A 26406-nucleotide genomic window follows, 5' to 3' on the forward strand; every position below is an offset into this window, starting at 1 on the left:
ATTGCCCTGCTTGACATATTTCATAGTGTTCATATATGCTTACTACATGCTACCATGGCAGTTTAATTATACTCCACTGCTTTGAGAAGAAACTTAGCAGATATGACTCTATGTTTAGTGAGGAATGGTTGAATTTCAATTAGATACAAGTTAAATGACAATTTTTTACTTCTGCTGTTTTTGTATTATCCATAGAAAAGCAAGTATATGCGTTCAAATAAGAAAACAATCTCCATAATGTAAGAATAGTTAAGGATCTTAATGGTGGAAATAAGAAAATCATGTGTGAACATTTTTAATTCTGGATTTACAACTTCCATCGTTAGCTTCATGAATTTCAGAATTCTTATTCTATATATAAGTAAAATGACCATATTTTCCCTTTATAGAATAAAAATGAATGGAATATTTGTTATAGGCACTGATGTATAATCAAAGTATGTTGAACATAGGTGGGGTTGGACTAGGTCTCCTGTGGAATGAAAACAGATCATGGCTGTTTCTGCATCCAGGTTCTTGGTGTGTCACTGTAGGTGTCCTGATAGTATGGGATGGTCCAGGTTCTTGGTGTGTCACTTTAGGTGTCCTGATAGTACAGGATGGTACCAAAGATGTATCTTTAGGCAGGTAACCCAGTTTTTAAGGAGAGACAATATGGAGATCTTTGTATACAGTTGGTTTTGTATTGAAGAACCTTGCTAAGAAGGACTCTGACAAGCTAGAAAGTTGTGAAAGTAAAGTAGAAAAAAATAATAAAAGTAATAGGTTGCAAAGTAATTGAGCATAGAACAGGAAATGAAAACTATAAGACAATAGGAATTGTCTCAATTGAGGTATTTTTACCTCCAAGACTAAGAAAAAGTAGGAAAAACTTGTTGGAGGTCTGTATGTACATTAATGGCAGAGAACTGAGGTCCAAAAGAGCTGAAACTTTTGGATTTCAAGAAACTTATATTAAAATTGTCTTAAATAGGGATCCCTGGGTGGCTCAGCAGTTTAGCACCTGCCTTTGTTTGGCCCAGGGCGTGATCCTGGAGACCCAGGATCGAGTCCCACGTCGGGCTCCCTGCATGGAGCCTGCTTCTCCCTCTCTCCGCCCCCTCTCTGTCTCTTATGAATAAATAAATAAAATCTTTAAAAAAATAAATAAAATTGTCTTAAATAAGAAACAACTTAGCTAGGGGAAACACTATAGTACTCTAACTAAAGCAGTCTAGAGTGGAAATGAGATAAAACTTCCAGGTTGAAGAAGAAGAGAAAAATGAAGCCAAAAATAAAAGAAGAAAGGAAGATTGGAAGATTATAATAAATATTAGACTAAAAATATGTTGTCAGAATGGGTTGAGTTTGTAGTGGATCCAGAAATAACACGTAGCTAACTAGATAGGTGAGAGACACCAGAATTCCTCCATCAGAAAGAAAAGCCCTTATGTTAATTGTGGGATATCATGAGTAAGGCAGAGCTTTCCTGAAAAGAAGAGTATGAAATAGTCTTGCTATACCTGTTGGACACTAACAAATTTTCTGAGTGTTGTAGAGAACAACTGATTATAGTCGATAACTATGAAGTGCTCCAGTTGGGTATAGCATGGTGTTACTTCTGCTTGGAACAACTGGAATGCTTGGAAAATGCAGGAAAAACATTAAAGTTGTTCTAGAAATCCTTTAAAAATTGTTATGATGGAAAACCACCAAAAACTGATCTATATCAAGGGAAATTGTGGGCAAGAGAAACTATTGTCTTTAAGACTTTACTTGCTTCAATGTATCTGGAATTATCACAATAGAAATGGTGAAGAGGCTTGTTAGTATCTCAGTAGGGTACGTCTACACTTCAAAGAGCTATGCATTGATCCATCATAAGTTCACAATTTGTTGCACTTGGAATTTACTGCCCAAGGAACCTGGCTTGGACTAAAGGCATAGGACAAGCACATGGATCAGATGGCCCCCCACATTATCAAGCACAGAGAGAAACTGACACAAATAAGGAAAGAGGAAGAAGAAGAAAAGACACTGACTAATCGGGTTCCTGGGTGGTTCAATCAATTAAGTCTTTGAAATTTGATTTCAGTTCAGGTTATGATCTCAGGGTCATGAGATCGAGCCCCATGTCAGGCTTGGCATTCAGTGCTAGAGTCGGCCTGAGGTTCTCTCTTTCCCTCTTCTGCTGCCCCTCTCTGTGCTCTTTCTCTCTTTCTTTAAATAAGTAAGTAAAATCTAAGAAAGGAAAGACACTGATTGGAGAAAATACTCTTTGAAATGAATGGGTTATCTCATTCCTGCAGCCATGCATGGCTATCAGGCCAACACAGACCTACATGAGATGAAACCCTGAAAATTGTTCTCAGTCATCCCCAGATATGATGGTTAAATGACACATATTCTGAAACCAACAATCATCAATAAAGTCCTCTGTAAAATATTGGCCGATCGATGTACGTGGGCTTTGGCATGGTAGTATCATTTTGAAATTCCAATTTTGACAGTTCCTTTTCGTTCAAAAATCTCCACAAAGAATTTTCCTTATTTCAGGTTTCATTTAAGAAATATTAGTTTTTGACTAGACATTTCACAGTAGTCTCTCCTAATATATTTGTCATCTTAAAAAATGGTAAAATAAAATCAAAAGAGGTTTCCTTCTTTTTCAAATCCATGACTTACATTATATTATGTATGGCAAAACTTTATAATATGTCTAGCCAAAAGATGATTTTAAAAGTATGAATATCTTGTGAGAAAAAAAATGCAAATAATATTTGAATCAAATTATGATTACTTCAAATGAATAAAGATATTTAAATGTAAACAGTTGCTCATCTAGTTTCTATGCTGGCACTAAAAATGCATAATTTATATTTGCCTCTGAATTTCAATGTTGAGTTACTATAATAAATTACTATTACATAATTTTCCATTTCTAATTTATGGTGACAAAACATAGAATATAATCCATGTATTTTTTGTTTACTTACATATATTTTTATTCAAATTCACATTTTAAAATCTCAAAAATATTAAATAATAGAAATATTTTTCTTCATTTCTTCCATAGAATTTGATTGTTATGGATTTTGTGCATTTAACACATTATGCAGGATGGGATTTTTAAAAAATGATTATTTAATACACATAAACATTCCTCAATTAAGAATAAGTGAGGTTTAAAGAAACTCAGTTGTATGAATGTTTCAACAATGCCTGGAACACAGTATTTCATATTAGTAATGTTATATATGAGTCTGAAATTTTCTTGTTTTGCCCACCAAAATTTTTTTTTATGATTTTATTTATTTATTCATGAGAGATACAGAGAGCGAGGCAGAGACACAGGCAGAGGGAGAAGCAGACTCCCTGCAGGAAACCTGATGAGGACTTGATCCCTGGATCCTGGGATCACGACCTGAGCCAAGGCAGATGCTCAACCAATGAGCCACCCAGCTATCCCATGCCCACCAAAATCTACTTCTTCAATAATAAGCTTGGGCCATAGTAAAGTTTTGTGTACCTTCATATGTAAACAATTAGAATGAATGTATTCCTATGACAAAATATATTCTTAAATTAGTAAGAGTAGTCATAAATTTAAAAATGTGTAGGCTCATTAATGACTGAGCTCCAACAGCTCTCCCCACTGACAAACCCTAAAACTCCTTTCCTTTCCCTTCTTTTGGTTTTGGCTACATCTTGACTAGCAAGGACCGGCTCATAGATTATGGAGGAAAATGAATCATAGATACCAGGATTTTGAATATAGGAGTAAGCTGGTATCTGGGAAGATAGAGAAAAGAAAGATTAGCAGATGTTAAGAGACGAATAAATCTCTTTCATCTTTCTGAGAATATCTCTTCACTTATCTCTCTAATCACCCCCTTCCTCATCCTTTCCTTCCATTCCCATAATTCTTTGATGACCAGTTTCCTTTACTACTATCCTTGGTTATCACTAGGCTCTTGTTCATTTTATTACCTTTATTCAATACAGTTGACACTGAGCTTTTAATTAAAATATCTTTCTGAAAGCTAGAGCATGGCCTTTAAAATTTTTGTTTCATATTATATTATAATAGCAAAGAGGAAATAAAAGCATTTTAAGCTTTGAAAAAATTCTCTTTAGTCATATCTGTACATAAAATGTTATTGTCTTTATGAAAAAATGATTTAATACAATTTGGTTAGGTACACAGCAATCCCTGGGCATCTTCTTGTGGGGAATAGAATATGGGTAATCTCAGCTGTTCTCCACATGCCTTTTATTCTTCTTTGGGAACTAGGTAGTTAGGCCAGGGATATTATTTCTCATGGAGTTGGCTGTAACACAGGATAGAAATTCTGACTGCATGTGTACTTTTCTAAGCATTGGTAATCTTATACTTACTAATATTCAATCGGCTAAAGCCAGGCATTTGCAAAAGTCGTAGTCAAGGGGTGGAAAAAAATATCTTCAACAATTTAAATGGGATGAACATTAAAGTCAAATAGTGAAGAGTGTAGTACATGGATGAGTAAAACAGTGAGGCCATTAATATAATATACTACTGTTCCTCATACACTATTCTGGAATGTTGGAGAAAAGAATTCTAAGAATCATCCAGGAATAAAATAAGTAAAAAAAAAAAAAAAAAAGTAATGAAATAAGTTATTTTGACCTAGTCATTCCAAAAAAATTTAAGTTTTCTAGAAAACTCTCAAAACTTTCATCTCTTATGTAATTTCTACACATTCTCCACATTCTCCAAAGTCCTACTTGTTTCCAATATAATATTCTTTGTAATATGATCACTTTTTTACTAAGATCTTCAGTACATCATTTTATTTTTCCTTTAGTGGGAAGCTCTTATAAAACATAAAGCAGAGATATATATTGAATTGAACCGATGGTTAAGGTTGGGGAGAATTGATAGTGTTGTTATATTTCTCTATCCATTTCTATTTTTAAGTGTTTTTTTTTAATTTAACTTAATCTTAAATTCCAGTATGGTTAACATACAGTATTATATTAGTTTCAAATGTATAATATAGTTATTCACAATTCCATATGTTCCATCCATTTACTTTTAATCTATATAGGTGTGTGTTTGTACTTAAAGTAGCCAGAAATATATGTTTAAAAAAAAACATATTGAGTTGATATGGAAAAAATACCTAATCCTATTACATTATTTTTTTTCTCTAGCTTTCAGCAGATGAAAAAATACTTAGAGTGGAAGGTGGTCTGTAACTTTTCCCCTTTTAACAGGAGAACTAATAAGAATTTAGAAACAGACTGATTCTAAGGAGGATGAATATTTTTGTAACTGATTAAGAAAGGAAGAAAGTGGTATGAGAAAAGATCAAATTGGTAAAGACCAGATAATAGAGAAATTTTGGTCATGATTTTGGCCTAAAAAGCAAGGTGATTATATTTTTAATTCTGTATGTAATAGTAAGCCCATGGAAGATAAACAGAGTGATGACATAACTGACTTACTTTATGAAAAGAACATACTAGCTCCTGTTTTGAGAAGACTCTAATAAGACAATGACCAGTCTGGGAGACCAGCCTGGTGGTTTGTAGTTATCTTAGCAATTGTAGGTGGTAGAATGGGCTTGGGTAGTGTTAAGGAATGCGATATTCACTATGTTTGTTAGAAAATGTTAAAGCAGATTTATTCAGAGGGGGCTACTACAATGGGGTCTTATAGTAGGGGTGATGGATGGAACTCAACTCTGAACAAAATAAGGAAAAGAAGAAAAAATGGAAATTTATAGCCAAGGAGCAGGATGGAGTTTAGGTGGATGGAAAATTACTAAGAGGAATCATTGAGGAAAAGGAGGGATTCTGACTAAATCAATCACACAGGATTCTTGCAGAAGCAAGCCAGGGTGGGATGCTTGGGTGGCTCAGGGGTTAAGTGCCTGCCTTCGGTTCAGGGCATTATCCTGAATCCCAGGATCAAATCCCACATCAGGCTTCCTGCATGGAGCCTGCTTCTCCCTCTGCCTGCGTCTCTGCCTCTCTCTCTGTGTGTCTCTCATGAATAAATAAATAAATTCTTAAAAAAAAAAGAAGCAAGCCAGGGTGATCATATATCACCTGGGGGATCTCAATCATATATAAAGGGTGGGAGATTCTGTTTAAACTGACTTCACAGAATTCTTGTGGGCTTGTGAGAAACATGAGCCTATGTCCCTCAAGGATGGGGCTCAAGGATGGGGCCTAGTAGAACTCAGGGCCTGCCTAAAATTTGGTCAAATGAATAATATTGTCAGTGGTGATAAAAGAGATAATAAGTAATATATAATTCTCAGTATTTTTCAAAGCTGGATCCCATAGAAAAAAAGTTTTAAACTCTAGACTTTTTTTAAAAAGATTTATTTATTTATTTATTTATTTATTTATTTATTATTACTTACTTACTTACTTATTTGAGAGCTAGAGAGCCTGAACTGCAGAAGGGACAGTGGGGGAAGGAGAAGCAGACTCCATGCTGAGTGTGGAGTCAGATGCAGAGTTGGATCCCAGGTCTCTGATATCATGAACCCAGCTGAAATCAAGAGTTAAATGCTGAACTGACTGAACTTCCAGGTTCCTCCATAAGACTTTTTGAAACATTGGTCTTAAGGTATGAAAGATGAGTTATATTCCCAAGATTTTTGGCCTGAGGAACTGGAAGTATGTGGTTTTCATTTAGTTGGCCTTGGGTATTTAAACATAGATTATTATAATAAATTTAAATAATGACATTTTGTATTTAGAAAATACATTTGGAAGTCAAAAATGTTTGAAAGGTAATTAGTTATAAATAGGGAGTTTTATTTTTAATTTTTTTAATTTTTTATTTTTTTTTAATTGATTTCCTTAGTTGAAGTGGACATCTGAATTAAGAGGTGAAATTGAATTATGTTTATAATAAGCTTAATATATATATATATTAAAAAAACATATCTCATCTGTTACATATAGGTATAAGTAGGAATCACCATCTTTTCTTGGTCTTCTAAAACTTAGTAATAATAATAATAATATTTATTTTGACTCTAGGAATATATTATTGCTTTTGGTTTACTGTCTGAAAAAGGAATGCAGTTCCAGTGGGTTTCATTAGGCTCTTCCTAACATAAATGCTGTTTTGTGCGGGTAACTATTTCAACCAGAAATTCAGAAACTAGGGATTTAAGAGCCCATGATACTAATTAGGTATGTGTCAGCTGAAAATATCACTTTCTCTCATCAGTGCACAAGAATGTTATCCTGGACCACAGAAATGAATATTAACTTAGAGCTGGTATCCAATCCAATCAATTTCCCAAATTTTGGTTATTGCCCTTCCAATGATTAATGATCCTGGTGAATGTTTGCAGATAAATTTCTGTAGTGATAGCAGAAATATTTATAGTAGATACTTGGATGTTATTTCTCAAGATTACCTACAATTATCTCATTTCTAGATATCCGAAGTCTACTTCAGTAGAGAAACTGAAAGTAGGTGTAGAAATAATCCCTAATGTCAGTGCTCTGTTTGTCAAACCTAGCATAATTTTTGGTCATTTTAACAAGACAATCCATTTGACAAAATATCAATCTCAGTCCTATAGACTCCCTGATAAATTAGCAGCCTTCCTGTTTGGTAATTTCTGTGTAAGAAATGAGTCTGGTGATTTCTCTGATCTCAGTCTTAGACTATCCACTTTGTATCAGGGAATGTATTTCAAGTATTGCACCCCATCAATAAACCCCGGGAGACGTGCCATTCCTGGCCCCTTTCCACAGATGCATGTACTTTCTTCACTAAAGGTGTCCCCAAAGCTTTGGTGAAGGAATGTTCTCTGGGCCTTCTTAGTTGAGGAATAGTTTAGGATATTACACATGACAAATGCATTATATATATATATATATCTCCTGTATTCTTTTTTTGATATAAGCTTTTTTCCTCCTGCATTTGAATATGTAATTTCATTGTAATTTCATGCATCTGCTGGAATCTGATTTTACTTAAAGATAGTAAGAGAGTATGGAAAATGGGAAGGACTAAATTCTCTTTGGAAGAAACTGCTTTGGTCAAATAATTTTACGATTTTTGAGTAGGACAGGAATAGTCACATCAGACAGAGGTAATGTCTCAGTTGGAAATAAAGGTTGGAGTCTGGATATTTGGTGTATTTTAAGACATCCAAATTTCTCAATAGGTCCTTATGCCTACATTCAGTGTTTTATTCTTTTCCTATCAAAGCTCTGTCACATTTGATGCATTGTCAGATTGTTAATTCGACCTACATAAATTGAAAACCCTTAGGATCGAGTTTTAGTTTGATTTTCATGTATCTCAGCCTAGAGGCAAAACGAAATGAGAGAGAATGAAAATCTTTGGTTATCTGTCTGAGTTTTGAGCTGAGAATTTAGAACCTTGAGCTTGTTACACATTTTCTTTAAGCTATTCAGCAAAATTAAAAGCAACCAGCCCACCCTAGAGCCTTGAATTCCTCATATTCTTCTTTCTGTTATTTTTGAGAGGTGACTCAATCTCTCAAGCCTTGTCATTAATAGACACTTTATTCTAGGTGACCACAGGTAATAATTTAATTAGCTGTTATTCCACAGAATGTCATAGGCTTCCAGAGTCCCATGTCTTAAACCAACTTCCTTCAGCCACAAACCATGTAAAAAATACCATCTTCCTAAAATGTTCTTAAAGTTTTCTTACCCACAATTAATCCAGCTACCAATTTATGTATCAGTCAGTGATTTTAATAAATAATCAAGGCATATTCTAAGTGATCCTTTAAATATTGAGTAACTAAAAAATATTGTTGAGGTCCAAGGACCTATGGTCTAAGCTAAGATTCCAGAAATAGTACCTTCAGAAATGAATAATCCAAGATTTTAATTATTTTGCAATTTCAGACACCTCTATTAGGAAATTGACCCAGTGACCACCTAAACTGTAAATTGTCACTGATGAGGCAGAGAGAGAGACAGAGACAGAGAGAGACAGAGGGACAAAGAGAAAGAGATGATTCCCATGGAAAGTTTAAAAGAGAGCAAAAATGATTGACAAATGTTCAGTACAGTAGCAATCCTTGTTGTTCAAATTTAAGTCTAAAACCTTTAAACAGTTGCTTATGAGTTCTTTATATGTTTGTTGGCCTTTTTGGGGTTTCAAATTTAGATTGGTTGAGTGGAAAACAGACTTCTATCCTAGAAGATAATTCTTGCTAGACTACACATATGGAAGTTATGATTGCTAATGTCTGCATATCTGGGTTTAAGGACAGCAAATGAGGAAGGATTGGCAGGAATGATCTACTCTTGATAGAAATTGAATCCTTACTTTTCCTCTCTATTCCACACTGTTTTTACTAGGTACCTGAGATTTCATTTTTTTTTCCCTCCCGTTGGAAAACACATTTAGAGTTCTGATTTATTTATTAATTTTTAGTACTTTTTTTTTAAAGTTTAATTCCAGTGTTGTTAACAGTGTTATATTAATTTCAGGTGTACAATATAGTGATCCAGCAATTCTGTACATCACTTGTGCTCATTGTGATAAGTGTACTCTTAATCCTCTTCACCTATTTCAGCCATCCCCCCACCCACCTCCCCTCTGGCAACCATCAATTTGTTCTCTACAGTTAAGAGTCTGTTTATTGGTTTGTCTCTCTTTCCCTCCACCCTTGGCTTGTTTATTTTATTTCTTAAATTCTATATATGAGTGAAATCATATGATATTTGTCTTTCTCTGCCAGACTTATTTGACTTTATATTATACTCTCTAGTTCCTTCTATGTCATTGCAAATAGCAAGGTTTCAATCTTTTTTATGACTGAATAATAGTCCATTGTGTGTGTATGTATGTGTGTGTGTGTATGTATACACACTCTTCACCTCTTCTTTATCCATTAATCTACCAGTGGACTTTTGGGCTGCTTCCATAATTTGGCTATTATAAATAATGCTGCAATAAACATAGGGGTCCATGTATCCCTTTGAATTTGTTTTTGTATTTTGGAGATAAGTACCTGGTAGTGTAATTACTGGATTGTAGTACCTGGGACTTCTAAGTCCTAAATCTATCTATGGATCTGTAAACCTCAAAGGTTCTCTTCCTGAGTACCCCTATGCATAATTTTGGTAGGATTTCTTCTTTTTCTTTTTCTTTTTTTTTTTAAGATTTTATTTATTTATTCATGAGAGACAGAGAGAGGCAGAGACACAGGAAGAGGGAGAAGCAGACTCCATGCAGGGAGCCTGACGTGGGACTCGATCTGGAGACTCCAGGATTACACCCCAGGCTGGAAGTGGTGCTGAACCGCTGAGCTACCCAGGGATCCCCGGTAGGATTCTTTCCTACTGTAACTATAGTAGGGAGGCTGTGTGTCACCCTGTCATCTTGATGCAAACAAAAGAAGATAATGTTAAGTATTTAAAATGAAGTTGCAAAATTTAAATCAGCTTTATAAGCAAGCGAAGCACAACGCTGAAAAAAATTAATGGTGAGCAGTTATATTATTACTCCATATTCCCAGTTTTTTTTTAAAGATTTTATTTATTTATTCATGAGAGATACAGAGAGAGAGAGAGGGAGAGGCAGAGACACAGGCAGAGGGAGAAGCAGGCTCCATGCAGCGAGCCCAACGTGGGACTCTATCTTGGGTGTCCAGGATCAGGCCCTGGGCTTAAAGTGTTGCTAAACCACTGAGCCACCCGGGCTGCCCCATATTCCCAGTTTTAATGTCTTATTATCAGAATTTACTACTTTTTAAAAAACATTTAAAACTGTCACAACTAACCGAATGAATATTTCCATTACTATTTTTTTTTTGAGAAAATATGTTGTTGTCCTTCTTCTATGCTGCTCCTCTTACACTAAATTTGACCTCAATCGCTAATAGCAAATTAAGTAAATTGGACCCATCCTTTCGTGGGAAAAAAAAAGGTGGGTATAATATTAATTAGCTTGATGAATTGTAGAACTAACAAAGAATTTGAAAATTATAGGTCAAAGTTTAAGAAAATATAATAATCTACAGCTTTATCTATAGCTTTATGCCAGCTTTGACATAGATATGTCTCTAATTTTAGATGAGACTATAGAGAGGAATATGTGAGTAGAAGTTTTGGTAGAGGTCTGGGCCTAAAGGGATAAAAATTAGAGTTTAATAACTAAAAGAAAGGGGTCTGATAAATTCCTATATTTTGGAAGCAAAAGCCCAAAGGCTTTTGGTACATAAGTAATGGTAAGCCAGAAATGAGTGTCTTTAAGAAAAAGTGGATTCAAACATCAAATCATCCCATACTGTTTTTAGAATATGGCCAGGATTGTTATGGCTTCCTCTCTTCACCATCTAGAAACACATATAAAACATCTCTGGAATAGTGTAAGTATGCTTGAATTCACAAATTGTCTCCAATATTTTTTAACAAACAATTATCCATACACATTCAATATGTAACACAGCATTGTATAAGAAAAAAATCTAACTAATGGGACTTTAGTTCTTTGAATTATAAGAAATAAATTATAAAATATTTATGTTCATTAAATAAATAAAAATAAAACTTGAAAAATTCAACCAATATTTAGAAACTACAAGGTAGAACCAGAGAGTAAATTTTAAATTTCAAAATAAAATAATAATACAATGACAAAATAAATGAAATTAAAGATAGCAGTCCTTAACAAACCTGGATTAACCGCAGAGGAGCTACAACTGAAAAGATGATGAAATGAATTATAATTTTTCACCAAAGGAACTTTAAAAGGATAAAAGGAAGAAAATAACAGAATCAAAAATTACTGCTGAGAATTTTCCAAAGCATAAAGTCTTTCTGCTATAATTGTGGAGGCCCTATGAACTTTTAGCAGGAATACTACAAAGGTAATAACTCAGAATCTCATAACAAGACTTTTGACATGCATGGTGAAAGAGAAAAATCTCAAAACAACAAGAAGAAAATAATAGATTACCTCCATGTAGATAAATCTAACATGTGACTTTTCAATAAAAATGGTGAGAGTCAAATCATTATGCATTATTTTTAAAATGTTAAAAAAAAAGACTGTCAATCTAGAATTCTGTATCCAGTGAATAAACACAAAATAGTATTTCAAAAAAACACAGAGATAACATGACTGAATTAAGAAAGCACTGAATAGCTTTCTTTAGGTAGAGAGAAAATGATGACACATGGGAGCTCGAAGATACAGATTAAAGAGTAAGATGTTAAATCTGTAAGTAAATGTAAATGAATAGTAACTACTCAATACATTAATAATGTGCTATAGAGTGTTATATATAAAGAAAATTTAATGTGCAATGTCATGAAAGGCAGTTATACTAGCAAATAATAAAGACAGGAACTGATTAAGCTATATGGACTTCTGACAAATTAGACTTTAAGAGACAAAATATGAGTTGTCTGAATATATGTATTCAGTAGTGTGAATATATGCACATATGAGAATAATGGGATATTTTAACACATCTTTCTCAAAAATGAATAGAACAAACAATAAAAAATCTGTTAGGATATGCTTGATTTGTAAAGCAATATTAACAAAATCATCATAATTGAAACTTAGAGGACACCATATCCAACAACTGCAGATTCCACATTATCTTGAAGCACACATGAAACATTTACACAGATTAGCCATATGATGAGACATACGTAAAACAAGTTTCAAGGAAAATCTAAAGGACTAGGGTGCACCAGGGTGGCTCAGTCGGTTGTGTCTGACTCGTTTTGGATCAGGTCATGATCTCAGGGTCATGAGATCTAGCCCCGTGTCAGGCTCTGTGCTGGACATGGAGCCTACTTAATTAAGATTTTTTTCTCCCTCTGCCTTTCTCCCCCAGCTCTACTCTTTCTGTCTCATGAAAAACAAAAACAAAAATCCAAAGGACAGAAGTCATGCAAAGAATATTATCTGACCATAATAGAATTATGATAAAAGTCATTAACTAAAAAGAAAACTAGAAGATTCCCATGCCCTTCAAAAATATCAAATATACTTACAAATATCACAAAGATAAAAGAAATCACAGTGGATATTAGAAAATACAATGAACTGAGTGAGAAGGAAAATATTTCACTTTTGTAGGATTTAACTAAAGATAGATTCAGATGGGAATTCTTGGGCTTAATTAAATATATTAGAAAAGCATAAGTTGAAAATCAGTGAGAGGGGGATCCCTGGGTGGCTCAGAGGTTTAGCGCCTGCCTTTGGCACAGGGTGCGATCCTGGAGACCTGGGATGAGGTCCCACGTCAGGCACCCTGCGTGAAGCCAGTGAAGCCTGCTTCTCCCTCCTCCTGTGTCTCTGCCTCTCTCTCTCTCTCTCTCTCTGTCTTTCATGAATTAAATAAATAAATAAATAAATCTTTAAAAAAAAGAAAGAAAATCAATGAGATCATTCCTTTAAAGAAATTTTTTAAATGAAGGGAACTTAAATTCAGAATAAAAAAGCTTTAAAAAATATGTAAAAATGCATGAACTGCAAGAACAAATAAGAAATATTTGTTGAAACCAAAAACTCAGTAGTTAAAATCCTTAAAATAACTGATAAATAGCTGACAAGCTCATTAAGTAAAAAAAAAAAAAAATTCAGATACACGCAAAATATAAAACAAAGTGACATCATCAGCAATATGCCAGCAAAAGTACATATTATATTTTGTTTAAAAGTTACCTTAAAGCCTTAAATAAAATGAAAAAATTCCTAGTGAAATGAACTAGCTGAAACTAACAAAGAAAACACTGGATTGCCCTTAAGCCAAATCAATCAATCAATCAATCAATTATAAAATACTTTCCCCAGGAGAAACATCAGTCCCTTTATTGTTGAAGTTGCATTTAATGAGAAGTAATAACAAGAGATTTCTTCCTGCCTCATGACCTTAAACATCATCTTTTTCTTGATTTCAGATGAACAGAAACATTGGTTCTCCTTGAGTCCTACTTCCTGGAATCTGCTCTTGATGAAGACGTGAAGATTGGTGAATAACAATACAGGATTTAGAATGTTACATGAACTTAGTTGATAGAGTAGTAGCACGGTTGAGAGGATTGTCTCCCAATTTTGAAAGATGTTCTATGGGTTAAAACGCTATCAAATGGCAAAGAATGCTACAGAGAAATAATTTATGAAAAAAAAAAAAGGAGTCCATAGATGCAGCCGACTTCGTTGTTGTCTTATATTAGGAAATTGCCAGAGCCATTTCAACCTTCAGGAAGCACCACCCTGGACACCCAGCAGCTATTACCATAGAGAAAAGACCCTCCACTAGCAAAAAAATTATGACTTGTGAAAGTTCACATGATGATTAGCATTTTTTAGCAATAAAGCATTTTTAAATTAAGTATGCACATTGTTTTTTTAGATACAGTGCTACTGCACACTTAATCGACTTAGATATAATGTAAACGTAACTTTTATAGGCACTGGAAAACCAAAACAGTTTTTTGACTTGCTTTATTGTGATATTTGCTTTATTGCAGTGATCCAGAACCAAAATTTCATTATCTCTGAAGTATGCCTGTATTATTTTTTATATTAGCTATTGCATTAGCTCCATATCCTAATGTAGAATTCTATTTCATGCTACTGTTCCCTTGGGGAAAAATATCATTTTTAAAAGATTTATTATTTATTTATTTATTTATTTATTTATTTATTTATTTATTTATTTATTTATTTTAGAGAGAGAAAGAGCATGTGCATATGCATGTGGGGGGAGGGACAGAGAGAGAGAGAGAGAGAAAGAAGCAGACTATCCATTGAGCTGTTTATTCCCATTAGCCAATCTACAAAAACATCTGCAATTCCATTCTGATTGTTAGTGGTCCATGGTTACAGCTCCTTGTATAATGTTTCTTTCTTTTTCTTTTTTTTTAATTTTACTCCCTGTTGATTCATAAGGCTATATTTGTACAATTCTTGAAATTATGATGCATGGTTCATTGCTTTCTGGGTGAATGCATAGGAAGTTTTTAGCTAGCACTCTGTTTATTTTATAACTTGCTGGTTTGTGTCTACTATTGTCTATGTAGAATTGAGCTTCCCTGTGCTGAATATTTGATCATTTCCTTTTCTAATATTTGTTTGACCTATGTGCACAAGGCCACTTGATTTTCCACCAAGTTTTCATTAGAAATTGTCTTATAATTATAAGATCACTTATAACCTAAGATATTTAATTTCTGGGGCCTACCTTCAATTGTCCTAATTAGTGATGAATTCTGGTGTGATTATAAGAAAATAATGGCTAAAACAAAATTGTTTTATTTAGTTGACTGTGCAAATATTATTGATGTATGGTAGTGGGAAAATTATTCCTAAGAATGTGAAGAAATAAAAAATTTTCTAAGTCCTATCCTGAAAAAAAAACAATAAAAATAAAGATAATGAATGGAGGGCTCTTTAACACATTTATAAACTCAGTAATAATGCATGAGAATCAAAACAAAATAAGAGTATCCAGTTTCACACCTTATTCTGTAGTTCAGTTTTACCTGTGGATGAAAAAGATACTCCGATTTTAAAAGACTGTCTATAACATTACTGCAAAGAATACTAACTATGGTGGCAATGTGTGCACACACATGTGTGCACGTGTGTGTATACTCAATCTATTAATAATGAACAAAGTGTTGATTTTGTTTATGCTCCTTAAGAAGGTCAGTGTATTTGATTTTTCTATTTTTGTGTAAGTGGATGGTTCTTCAACTCCCTATAGTGTTTCCTTTTCTATTGTTACTTTTGAAAAATTGATTCATAAATTTTTTTTGTAGTCCATTAAGTTATTATTCATGGTTCATTGCTATCTGAGTATGTACATAAGGAAATTCCTGACTATATTTGAAAAGCATATGTGTCATAAAAAAGCTCAGTCAAGAATAATGACTAAAGAAATTATTTATGGATGGTGGAAATTTTATATTTAAAATTTATATTTTACTGTCGTGTATGATTTGGGAGACTTGACATCAGGGATATTTTTTTCCACTTAGTCTAAACAGTTGGGGTGGCATTTTAGACCACGGTAGTGGTCAGTTGTACTTCTTGCTATGTTTACTAGTACAAAAATATGAGCAGATTCTTAGAATATATTGACAGATACCTGTAGTGACAGGTAATATACATGATATATTTAAGCCTTCTATTAAATCATAATAAGGAAATAAAAATGGAAAGACCTAAGACCCAGAGTAGATAATGAGTAAATATTGATTTTTAAAAAAGATTTTATTTATTTATTTATGAGAGAGAGAGGCAGAGACATAGGCAGAGGGAGAAACAGGCTTCCTGCAGGGAGCCCGTTGAGGGACTCAATCCCAGGACCCCAGGATCACAACCTGAGCCAAAGGCAGTCGTTCAACCACTGAGCCACTCAGGCGCCCCAAATATTGATCTTTCAATAAAAAGTAGATTAATATGAAATAGTCAACCTCATTACAAGTACATATATATAAATGCTTAGGTTTATAATGGGGTTAAGGAAAACTTAACCAGCTCAGATGTCATGAATAGATCCTCTAATAGCATATCATTTCTATCACAAAGTATTTTTAAGTAAAAATAACAATCAGGTATGAAATGTAAATGATCATAACTGAATTATAGAGGATGATGTAATATATGCTTGAGTATTTAATAAAGAACAATACATTTTTTATGATAATTTGACACTTATGGTATAACATCCCTCAAGGCTCTTTCTTACTTCAGGTAGTAGAGGATTCATTCCTATTTTGAGATAATGGGTTCATAATCTCTTTCTTTGGGGGGATAAGCCTAAGTTGAAATTGAAAAGGCTTTTTGTAATTATCTGTTACAATGACCTAACACTTCAAAATTCTCCTCTTGAATACCAACAGAATATTTAAATAGATTCTGGAGATATGGCAATATTAAAGTTGTCAAAGAAGGTCTATCACAAAGTGTGTTTTGGTTTAATTTTCCTTTACTACTATAATTGTTTTACTTTAAAAGCCAATTTGGGAAGATTTCCCTAATTATTACTACTAAATACTAATAGTGAACACACATAATAAAGTGGCTACTTAGTGTTTGTTACTTAGATAATATATAAGTATTTTATTATTATTTAGAATCCTTTATTAAAAATGTTCAGGGAGGGAGTATCTGGATGGCTCAGTTGGTTAAGCATCCAACTCTTGGTTTTGGCTCAGGTCAAGATCTCAGGGTCCTGGGATTGAGCCCTGAGTCAGGCACCAAGCTCATCAGGAAATATGCTTGGGATTCTCACTCTCTCTCTCTCTGCCAATCACCACCACTCTCTAAAATAAATAAATAAATCTTTTAAAAAAGTGTTCTGTGAGTAGGCAGGTGGAAGAGATTCCATTTATATTTTAGTTTGTTCCTCACTTCATAGGCTTTTGTGGCTTTTTTTTTTAACCTGGTCTATCTTTCCATATGGTGAAACAAAAATAAAATTACAACAAACAAAACATAGCTTAGTTTATTTACTGGCCAGTCACAAATGTTTGTCTCAATTATTTTCCATTCAACCATAAAGAAAGGATTACTAAACATAATGAACAATTTTATCAATTAAGAAGTAATTTATGTTAACTATTTAATTGATAGCTTTTTTCTCTTGAAATGATTAGTTGTTTTCTGTATTATCCTATAAATTAAAATTTTGACAGAAATTTTACTTTTGAATTTTGTCACCGATCTGTTAGAACTTAAATAACAAACTATAATTTGTTTTCTTATACCACAGATTCTCACTTTATCCACTTTTTCCAAATAAAATAATAAATTGTTCAAAATACATTAAAATACATTAGAATGCTATTATGCTATTTAAGCTATTTAGCATGCATTTATTTATTTGCATAATGAGGATAAATGTGTGTTTGACTTGAATTCCAACTTCAAATTGTGAGTCTGCAATGGAGTTGATCCCAAGATATGAATTTTTCTTTTTTTCAGATAAGAATTTCTAACAGAATTCTTATTAGATTTAGATTAGATTTCTGTTAGATTTAATAGACATTTGCTGGGTATTAGGATGAAATTATAACTTAAACCATTTGATCTGCCAGGTGTTAATAGGCAAATACTAAACATACATGCATGCCTTCAAATTCCCCTTTGTTTATTTTCTTCATCTTTGTCAGCTGTAGACAAAATTAAGTGAAAGCTTTTGCAAAATTATTTTTTTCACGCAATTAGTTTTAGTAAATTATTCTTTAAAAATATATATATTTGTATATATACACACTTTTATATAAATATTTATAAATATATGTATGTACTTATATGCATACATATTTTCTGAATTAGAATAATTATATTTTGTTGTCAATTTCCATTATAAATAAGAGTATTTTTTTCAATTGCTTAAATGCTACTGAAACTAGCCTCTCATACATTTAACATATTACATCTTCTGTAGCAATGTAGAACTATTTCTTATGGAAAATGAAAAACAGCCTGAAAAATACAAATATTTTTCCTGTTAATTCATATCACACTATCAAATTTTAATAAAGTCTGGCTAGTTTATTAGTCATTAGTAATGTTTTCATATAAGCAAGCTAAATACTAACTCTAAGTTAGCGACATATCACCACAATGCTCTTTTAACGTGAGTTGCTTTTGTAGAAATACACATACCATGATGAAATAAAGAGGAATTTTGCCCATAATAGAAAAGAAAGAGATGGGAGAAATATTCTTTGATTCTTTTATTTATTTCATTTAAGTTTTAAAAATTGAGGTATAGGGATCCCTGGGTGGCGCAGCGGTTTAGCGCCTGCCTTTGGCCCAGGGCGTGATCCTGGAGACCCGGGATCGAATCCCACATCGGGCTCCCGGTGCATGGAGCCTGCTTCTCCCTTTGCCTATGTCTCTGCCTCTCTCTCTCTCTGTGTGACTATCATAAATAGATAAAAATTAAAAAAAAATAAGAATAAAAATAAAAATAAAAATTGAGGTATAATTGACATATAGTATTATACTAATTTCAGGTATGCAACATACTGATTTGAATGTGTACACACTGCAAAATGATAACCACAATAAGTTTAGTTAAAATCTATCACCTTACATGGTTAAAATTATTTTTCTTGTGATGAGAAATTTTATGATCTACTCTCTTAGCAACTTTCTATATGCAATCTGATATTGTTAACTGTAGTCTGCATTCTGTATATTACATCCCCATAACTATTTTATAAATGGAAGTTTATGGAAGTTTCTGACCCTTTTTACTCATTTCTCCTATCTCCTTACCCCTGCTTTTAGTCTTTGTATTTGAGATTGGTTTTTGTTTTCATTTCTGATTTTGGTTTTTAGATTCCACATTTAAATAAGATCATATGGTATTTGTCTTTCTACCATATTCTTTCTCCTCTTCTGGTATTCTAATTATATATATATGCCAAACCACTGAAATTTGCCCCCACAATCTTTGGTTGCTATGCTCTGTTTAAGTTTCATTTTTTCCCCTCTAGTCTGTCTGTCTGTCTGTTTTATTTATTTATTTATTTTTCAGTTACTTCAGTTTGGAAAGTTTCTCTTGACTATCTTCAAGTTCACTGATTATTTTTTTTCAGTTTTGTCCAATTTGCTGATGAGTTTAACAAAGGCATTCATCTTGTTGCCGTATTTTTCCTTTTTTAATGAATTGAAAGGTTATATACAGTAAGATTATATGGAATTCACATTTAGATATAACATGCTTTTCTTATTTAACAACAACAACAACAGAAACATAATGCTTGTTTCAAAATACAGAATAATCTTTAAGAAAAATAGTAGCTTATGAAGAACTCCAGGTAAGATAAAAACTAGGCTGAAAGCTTGCAAATGAAGGGAGAAATATTTTCAGGTGTAATAAGGCTAAGGAAAGAAATACCTTCATGGTATGGGGCCTTGAAGAAGTTGCTAATCTCCTCATAAAAATATTTAACAAAAGTTGAAGGTGAGTAGAGTTGTTGTTGAAAGTCAAGGCAACTTTGGAAACAGTACTTGTTATTCTCACAGTCTTTAAGAACTAAAGAGATAGCTATTTTCCTGGAACTCTTTCAAAAACTCATAAGCCAGCCAGAAAAAGATAAACACTCTATGGTATCTTCTATACATGCATCTAAAAAAAATAAACAATTATAAATTATCAAACTCATAGCAACAGAGAGCACAAAGATTACCAGGGCTGGGGGATTGGGGAAACAGGGAGAGATTGGTAAAAAGGTATAAACTCTCTGCTACAAGATAAAATAGGTCTGAAAATCTAACATAAAACCTGATGACTATAGTTGATGCATAATTGACATTTGCTGAGAGTAAACTTAAACATTAAGATACACATAGAAAATTAGATCACCACAATATACTGTACTCTTAAAGTACTTTATAATTTTATATGTTGATTATACCTCAATAAAGCTGAAATAAATAAATAAAATAAAATAAAATAAAATAAAATAAAATAAAAAAAACAAAGCAAACAACAAGACCAAAGCTCATTAGGGCCAGACACAAGAACAAGGGAGAGCCAGAGATTCAAGTAAGTTTGAATCTTACTGAAACTGAAACATTGCCTTGACCTGGCACAGTATGTTACTGATAGAGCTAATAATATCCTCACTCTATCTGATATTATTGTAATTTTCTTATGATACTTATTAAAGGTAACAGATACTAACAAGCTTCTAAAAACTTTATTATCAGAAAAGGAGAAATGTGAATGCTTCTCAATTATTTTATGAATTCAGCATTTGATACCAAAACCTGAGAACATTGTATGAATATAAAATTACAGGCCTATTTTTTTCATGAATATGGTATGCATAATCTTATAAAACAACAACAACAACAATACAAATAAAACTCAGTGATAGCCATGAAAAAAATAACAAAATGTGATTTATTCCAAAAATGAAAGATTGATTTAACATTTGAAGGTAAAAGAAAATCCAATACAAACACAAACAGAAGAGGAAAAAATATTCATTTCAAAAAGCTGCAAAACATTGTTTGAAAAAATTAATATTCAATGAATATAAGAACACAAGAAATAGCAGCTGGAAATGTCTTCAACTTAATAAAGGATAGAGGAAAGAATTTACACCTATTACACTTTATACTGAAATACTATCTGATGTTAAAAAAATGAAATATGCCCGTAAATACTGGTTATATTCAACAATGACCAGTAGAATTCAGAGGAAAGGAAGAAATAAAATGATCATCACTTATAGATAACATAGCTCCCCAAAAGCTACAGAAAGCTACTATATTTAATAAATAAATTTGATAAGGCTGTGAAGTAAAAATTTTGAAAAATATCTATTTCTATATGCTGGCTAGTGGGACAATAGATTAAATTACTAGGTTTATTAAGTAAGAGAAGAAAACTAAAGGAAGATGTAAAAAGCTTCTATTGTGGAAGTTATGATATATTATTAAAGGTAATTATAGATCTGAATAAATGGAGGAATGTACCATGTTCATGGGTTTGAATACTCCATATTGTGAAAATGTCAGTTAACTTCAATAGACATGAATTTCATGGAATTACAGTTAAAAATCCTATTTTTTTTGAGAAATGTCAATTTCTCCAATGACATTTCTCCAAATCGTCATACAAAACAAAAACAACTCAGAATAATGAAGACAATGTTGAAGAACAAAGCTGAAAAAATCATACTAACACATTTTAAAAATTTTACAAGTGTAGCAATTGAGGAAATGTATTGGAGCAAAAGTGACAAAAAGAACAAATTATGGAGTTCAGAATTAGTTTCTAAGATTGGTACATTTATCGATATACGGCCTTTTTAGTAAATAGTGCTGGGAATATCAACTATCTACGAAAAAATAATTTGGAAATTACTTCATATCACACAGTTATACTGAAAATAAAAGAAAAAAGAAAAATAATTTCAGGTACTTTATAGACTTCATTAGGATAGAAAGAACAAGACTTTTAGGAGAAAACAGGATTTTTTCTCTTGGAACTGATAAAGATTTATTATATAAAATGATAAATCAAATTGCACTTATTTATATGTTTCATATAATTTAAATTACACATATATATAAAATATAAATATATGTATAATTATATATTTAAATAAATTATTCAAAATCAGCCATCAAGAGACTACAAAGAAAAAGTCTCAGAATTAAAGAAGATATTAAAGAAGATATTTGCTCTAGGTATCCAGCAAAGGATTTATGTCCAGCATGTGTATTTAAAAATCCCAAAAATCAATACGAAAAAAGGTAAAAAAAATAATGGAACACTGAAGAAAAAGAAGACATGAGCAATCACTTTGCAAAAAAGAATATCCACATGGCCAATAAAAACACAGAAAGGTAATGAACTTCATTAGTCACCATAATTCAGTGGCTCTACACAGTGATCATATGGATACAATGAAGAAAAACAGAAAATACCAACTGTCAGAAGGATATGGACTCACTGAGCTTTTCATTAACTTCTGATGGAATCTAGATTACTCTGTTTGGAGAAACTTTGGCCTTATTTGACAAAACTTGAATGGTGTATACCCTGTGAACTATGAATTATACCTCAAAAAGTCCACTATAAATGCATATATAGATTAATCAAAAGACATATATTAAAATGTTCTTAGTGGGGTGCCTGGTTGGCTCAGTTGGTTGAGTCTGCCTTTGGCTCGGGTCATGATCTTAGGGTCCTGGGATTGAGCCCCGCTTCAGGCTCCCTGCTCAGCGGGGAGTCTGCTTCTCCTTTTCCTTCTGCCCCTCACCCTGGCTCATGCCCTTTCTCATTCTCTCTCTCTTAATAAATAAATACATCTTTTTATAAAAAACTAAATAAAATGTTCTTAGTGACATTAAAAATCCAAAATCACAAATATCCAAAATGTCCATCAACAGTACAATGGATGAATAAATGGTCTCATAATCATGCATAGTGTATACTACATGGCATTGATAATGGCAGTATACAACCATAGTATAAAATAGATAATGAGAGATGAACCTGGATGACCACAGAGCCTCATTTCCATTCTCCTTTAGTTGTTTAGTGTAGAACTGGCCCAGCTGAACTAATGTCAGCATTCTTGTCTGATGGAGCTCTTTCCTGGACCCTAGGATGAAATCCTTGATATGCAGTGTACACGCTCCCTAATGTTTTTGAGTGAGAGATCCACTGATATATTCCTTGTTACTTAGGAAACTATAGGTGTTACCCAAAGCCTTATTTGGGTACTAATTCACAAATGGACTCCAGTGTCTGTGGGGGGCTTGCTCTCTCATTTTTGGAATATTTCCCACCTCAAATCTCTCATAGCTGGAATCTTGGGTGTTGTGCACATGGACCATCTTTCTCCAACCAGTATTGTGGAATAATCAGAGTTGGGGGATGATGAGCATTCTGCTACTTGTCTGCTTTTTAATCTTCCTTCTCCTGCCCCACAAAATCTGTTATATCTGCAGCATGTGGTGCCAGTGGTGGGCATCCGTGACCTCTTTGCATGACAAATCTCACAAACGTAATACTGAGCACAAGAAGCCAGGTTCAAAAAGTATGTCTCCTTTTACATAGAATCAAGTAGAACATTTATACTTTTGGGGCACATGAGTGGCTTAATCAGTTAAGTGACTGATTCTTGGTTTTGGCTCAGGTTGTGATGTCCGGGTCCACACTCAGTGCAGAGTCTATTCATCCCTTTTCTTTCCCCTTGGCCCCTTCCCCTGTATGCTCTATGTATCTCTCTCTCTCTCTCTCTCTGTCTCTCTCTCTTTCTTAAAGATTTTATTTATTAATTCATGAGAGACACACACACACACAGAGGCAGAAACACAGGCAGAGGGAGAAGCAGGCTCCATGCAGGGGGCCTGATGTGGGACTCGATCCCGGGAGTCCAGGATCACGCCCTGGGCCGAAGGCAGGCTCTAAACCACTGAGCCACCCAGGGATGCCCTCAAATAAATAAAATCTTAAAAAAAAAGAAAACAACATCTATGATTTTATAAGCATCACAGTGTTTTGCTGAGGGCTAATGATAGAAAGAATCAGAAGAAATAGGGTTTCTGTGGTGCTGATAGTGGCCTATTTTTATTAGGATTTTGTTTACTTGGGTTTATTCAGTTTATGAAAATTCATTGGAATACAAACTAATGATGCTTATATGCATTTTCTGAACGTGTGTGTCAATTTTTAAAAAAAGAAACACAAACACATCATCATCAGAAACTTTCAGTTCATCAGTTTATTCATAACATATAGTGTTTTTACCATTCACACAGTTTATGACAAAATTAAGTAACTTTGGATAAAAGGAATCAATTTCTAGATAATGTTTATACAAGCTCTATGCCTTTTTAATTACTTACTTTAAAAGTGTTATATTTCAGGAATAATTTTTGAAGACAAATGTGTTATTTTAGTTTGAGATTGAACATCTTTTAGAGTAGTAAGGCTGTGTTCATGCCCAGTAAAGCTTCAGGAGGAGGAGATAGCTAGCTATTAGAGGGGTAACACAAACTGACATTAGGAATTTGAAACTACTCTGAGCATTGACAAACTTAAGTCTTGTTAAATGTTGTTAGTATTTATTGGTTTGAAAAATGGGTAAATTTCATAAGTCAGCATATAGAAGAATCAAGACTCAAGTACAGACCTCTAGTAGAGACTTACGTAGCTTGGTAACATTTGCATATTTATTTTGGAGTGTTTCTAAGATGCATACTGAGGTTGAAAGCATTAGCTCTGTCATGATATAACGAAAAATTTGTGTTCTGTTAGTTACTGTGCCACCGTATACTATTTTTTCCCTCTTTCTTGGCATTAGGTCATCTCATTTCAGAAGTAATAGTTCTTGCTTTATAATATTGTTATGGGGATTAGAAAAACTATTTATAAAACATGAGTTATTTCAAGTGCTTCAAAATGATAATTGTTAATCAAGAGAATCAGAAAACTTGAGAATATTGGACATTATATGCTGTGACTGTTATAGCAACATATTAAAATATTTATTATTAAATAATTCTTATGATATTTTGAGATGTTGTCTGGATCAGGAACTGGAAATGACTCCAGTAATTATAATAGCAATATGTATGTGAAAGAGAACTACATACTATTTTATAAGCAATGATTTAAAAGTAAAAATGATAATTGTTATTTTATAGAAATATACTATTCATAACTTTTTGAGGGGAATAGAAATGTTTAGTTATAATTTATTCATTTAAAAATGATTCAGTTTGAACACTAAGTATACATCATGATTCTCATCTACTTTTAAAATATTGACAAATGGATTGGATTAGTTGGTTGCAATGTAATATTCTTTGCTAGGCACACTTCATTCACCTTGGACAAATTCAGAATATATTTTAAAACAAAAGTTTGAGATTCTATTATTTAGAATCTCAAGGTTTAGAAGAATAAAACAATGGAAGTAGTGGATTAACCTAAGGAGCCTATACATTTAACTGAAATAAGATGTACAAATTAATTTATGAAAAGCTGATCCTATCTTAGGCTTCTATATGAAATCTAAAGGTATCTTATATAAGGAATAAGAGTTATTACCTTGTTTGCAAAGTTCATTCAAACATAGCCAGGATGAAAATGAAATAAACAAGATTTAGGAAACCAAATAAAGATATTTAACTATTTACAAAAAAAAAAAAATGCTTCCTAATTATACCCTTTTCACTTGTAAATTTGATTTATAAATTTTAGGACAGGTTATAAATAACATTTTTTTTCATTCCTGTTAATATTAAATTTGGAGTATATAAATAGGCATATTGTGTTTATTTTAATAATAAAAGCACAGCAGTAAGATTATAAATTTGATTGTTAGAAATTAATCATTGAAATGATATAAAATGAAAGTTTTAGTATGACTGAAGAATCAGTTACTTGGAATATATGAACAGTCCAGAGTGTCTAATTTACTCTGCAATGGCCACCATTATAATGTTTATGTATATTCAAGATTTGAATGCTTAATTACCAAGAAGCTTTGTTTAGTAACTCAAGCCCTAATTTATTCATTGAAATCCACTCATTGGTTTACGAGGAAAAATTGTGAAAAGTATAGGTTTTAAAACATACAGAAAATCACTAATATAGTTGTTTATATGTATTTTATCTCCTTCAGATGCCTCCCTTTTTTCTTTTTGGTCTGTCAAATCTCAATAACATAATTAATTTAAAGTATATTTCATTATAAATGGAAAATAAAACTTCTGGAGAAATAGAGGAAGGACAACAAACATTGAAGGGGATTCTTAATTCTAAAAAATTGTCACTCCTCTGGAGTTTTAATGTTTGACCTTCATAGCATGATACAAATCCCATCTGTTTATCCAAATGTTTACTTGAAAGTGGTGATTTGAAGTGGATGCTTTTCTGTAGGCATTTAGATTGGCTA

The 26406-nt window shown here is 32.7% G+C and overlaps 1 pseudogene; it reads left to right on the forward strand.

Annotated features, from left to right (window-relative positions):
* Positions 1 to 424: 424 nt before the first annotated feature.
* LOC100686207 lies at positions 425 to 5220 on the forward strand (annotated as a pseudogene).
* Positions 5221 to 26406: the final 21186 nt, after the last annotated feature.

The sequence above is a fragment of the Canis lupus genome, chromosome 22 (genome assembly GCF_011100685.1).
Source record: "Canis lupus familiaris isolate Mischka breed German Shepherd chromosome 22, alternate assembly UU_Cfam_GSD_1.0, whole genome shotgun sequence".
In the NCBI taxonomy this organism is placed as follows: Eukaryota; Metazoa; Chordata; class Mammalia; order Carnivora; family Canidae; genus Canis; species Canis lupus.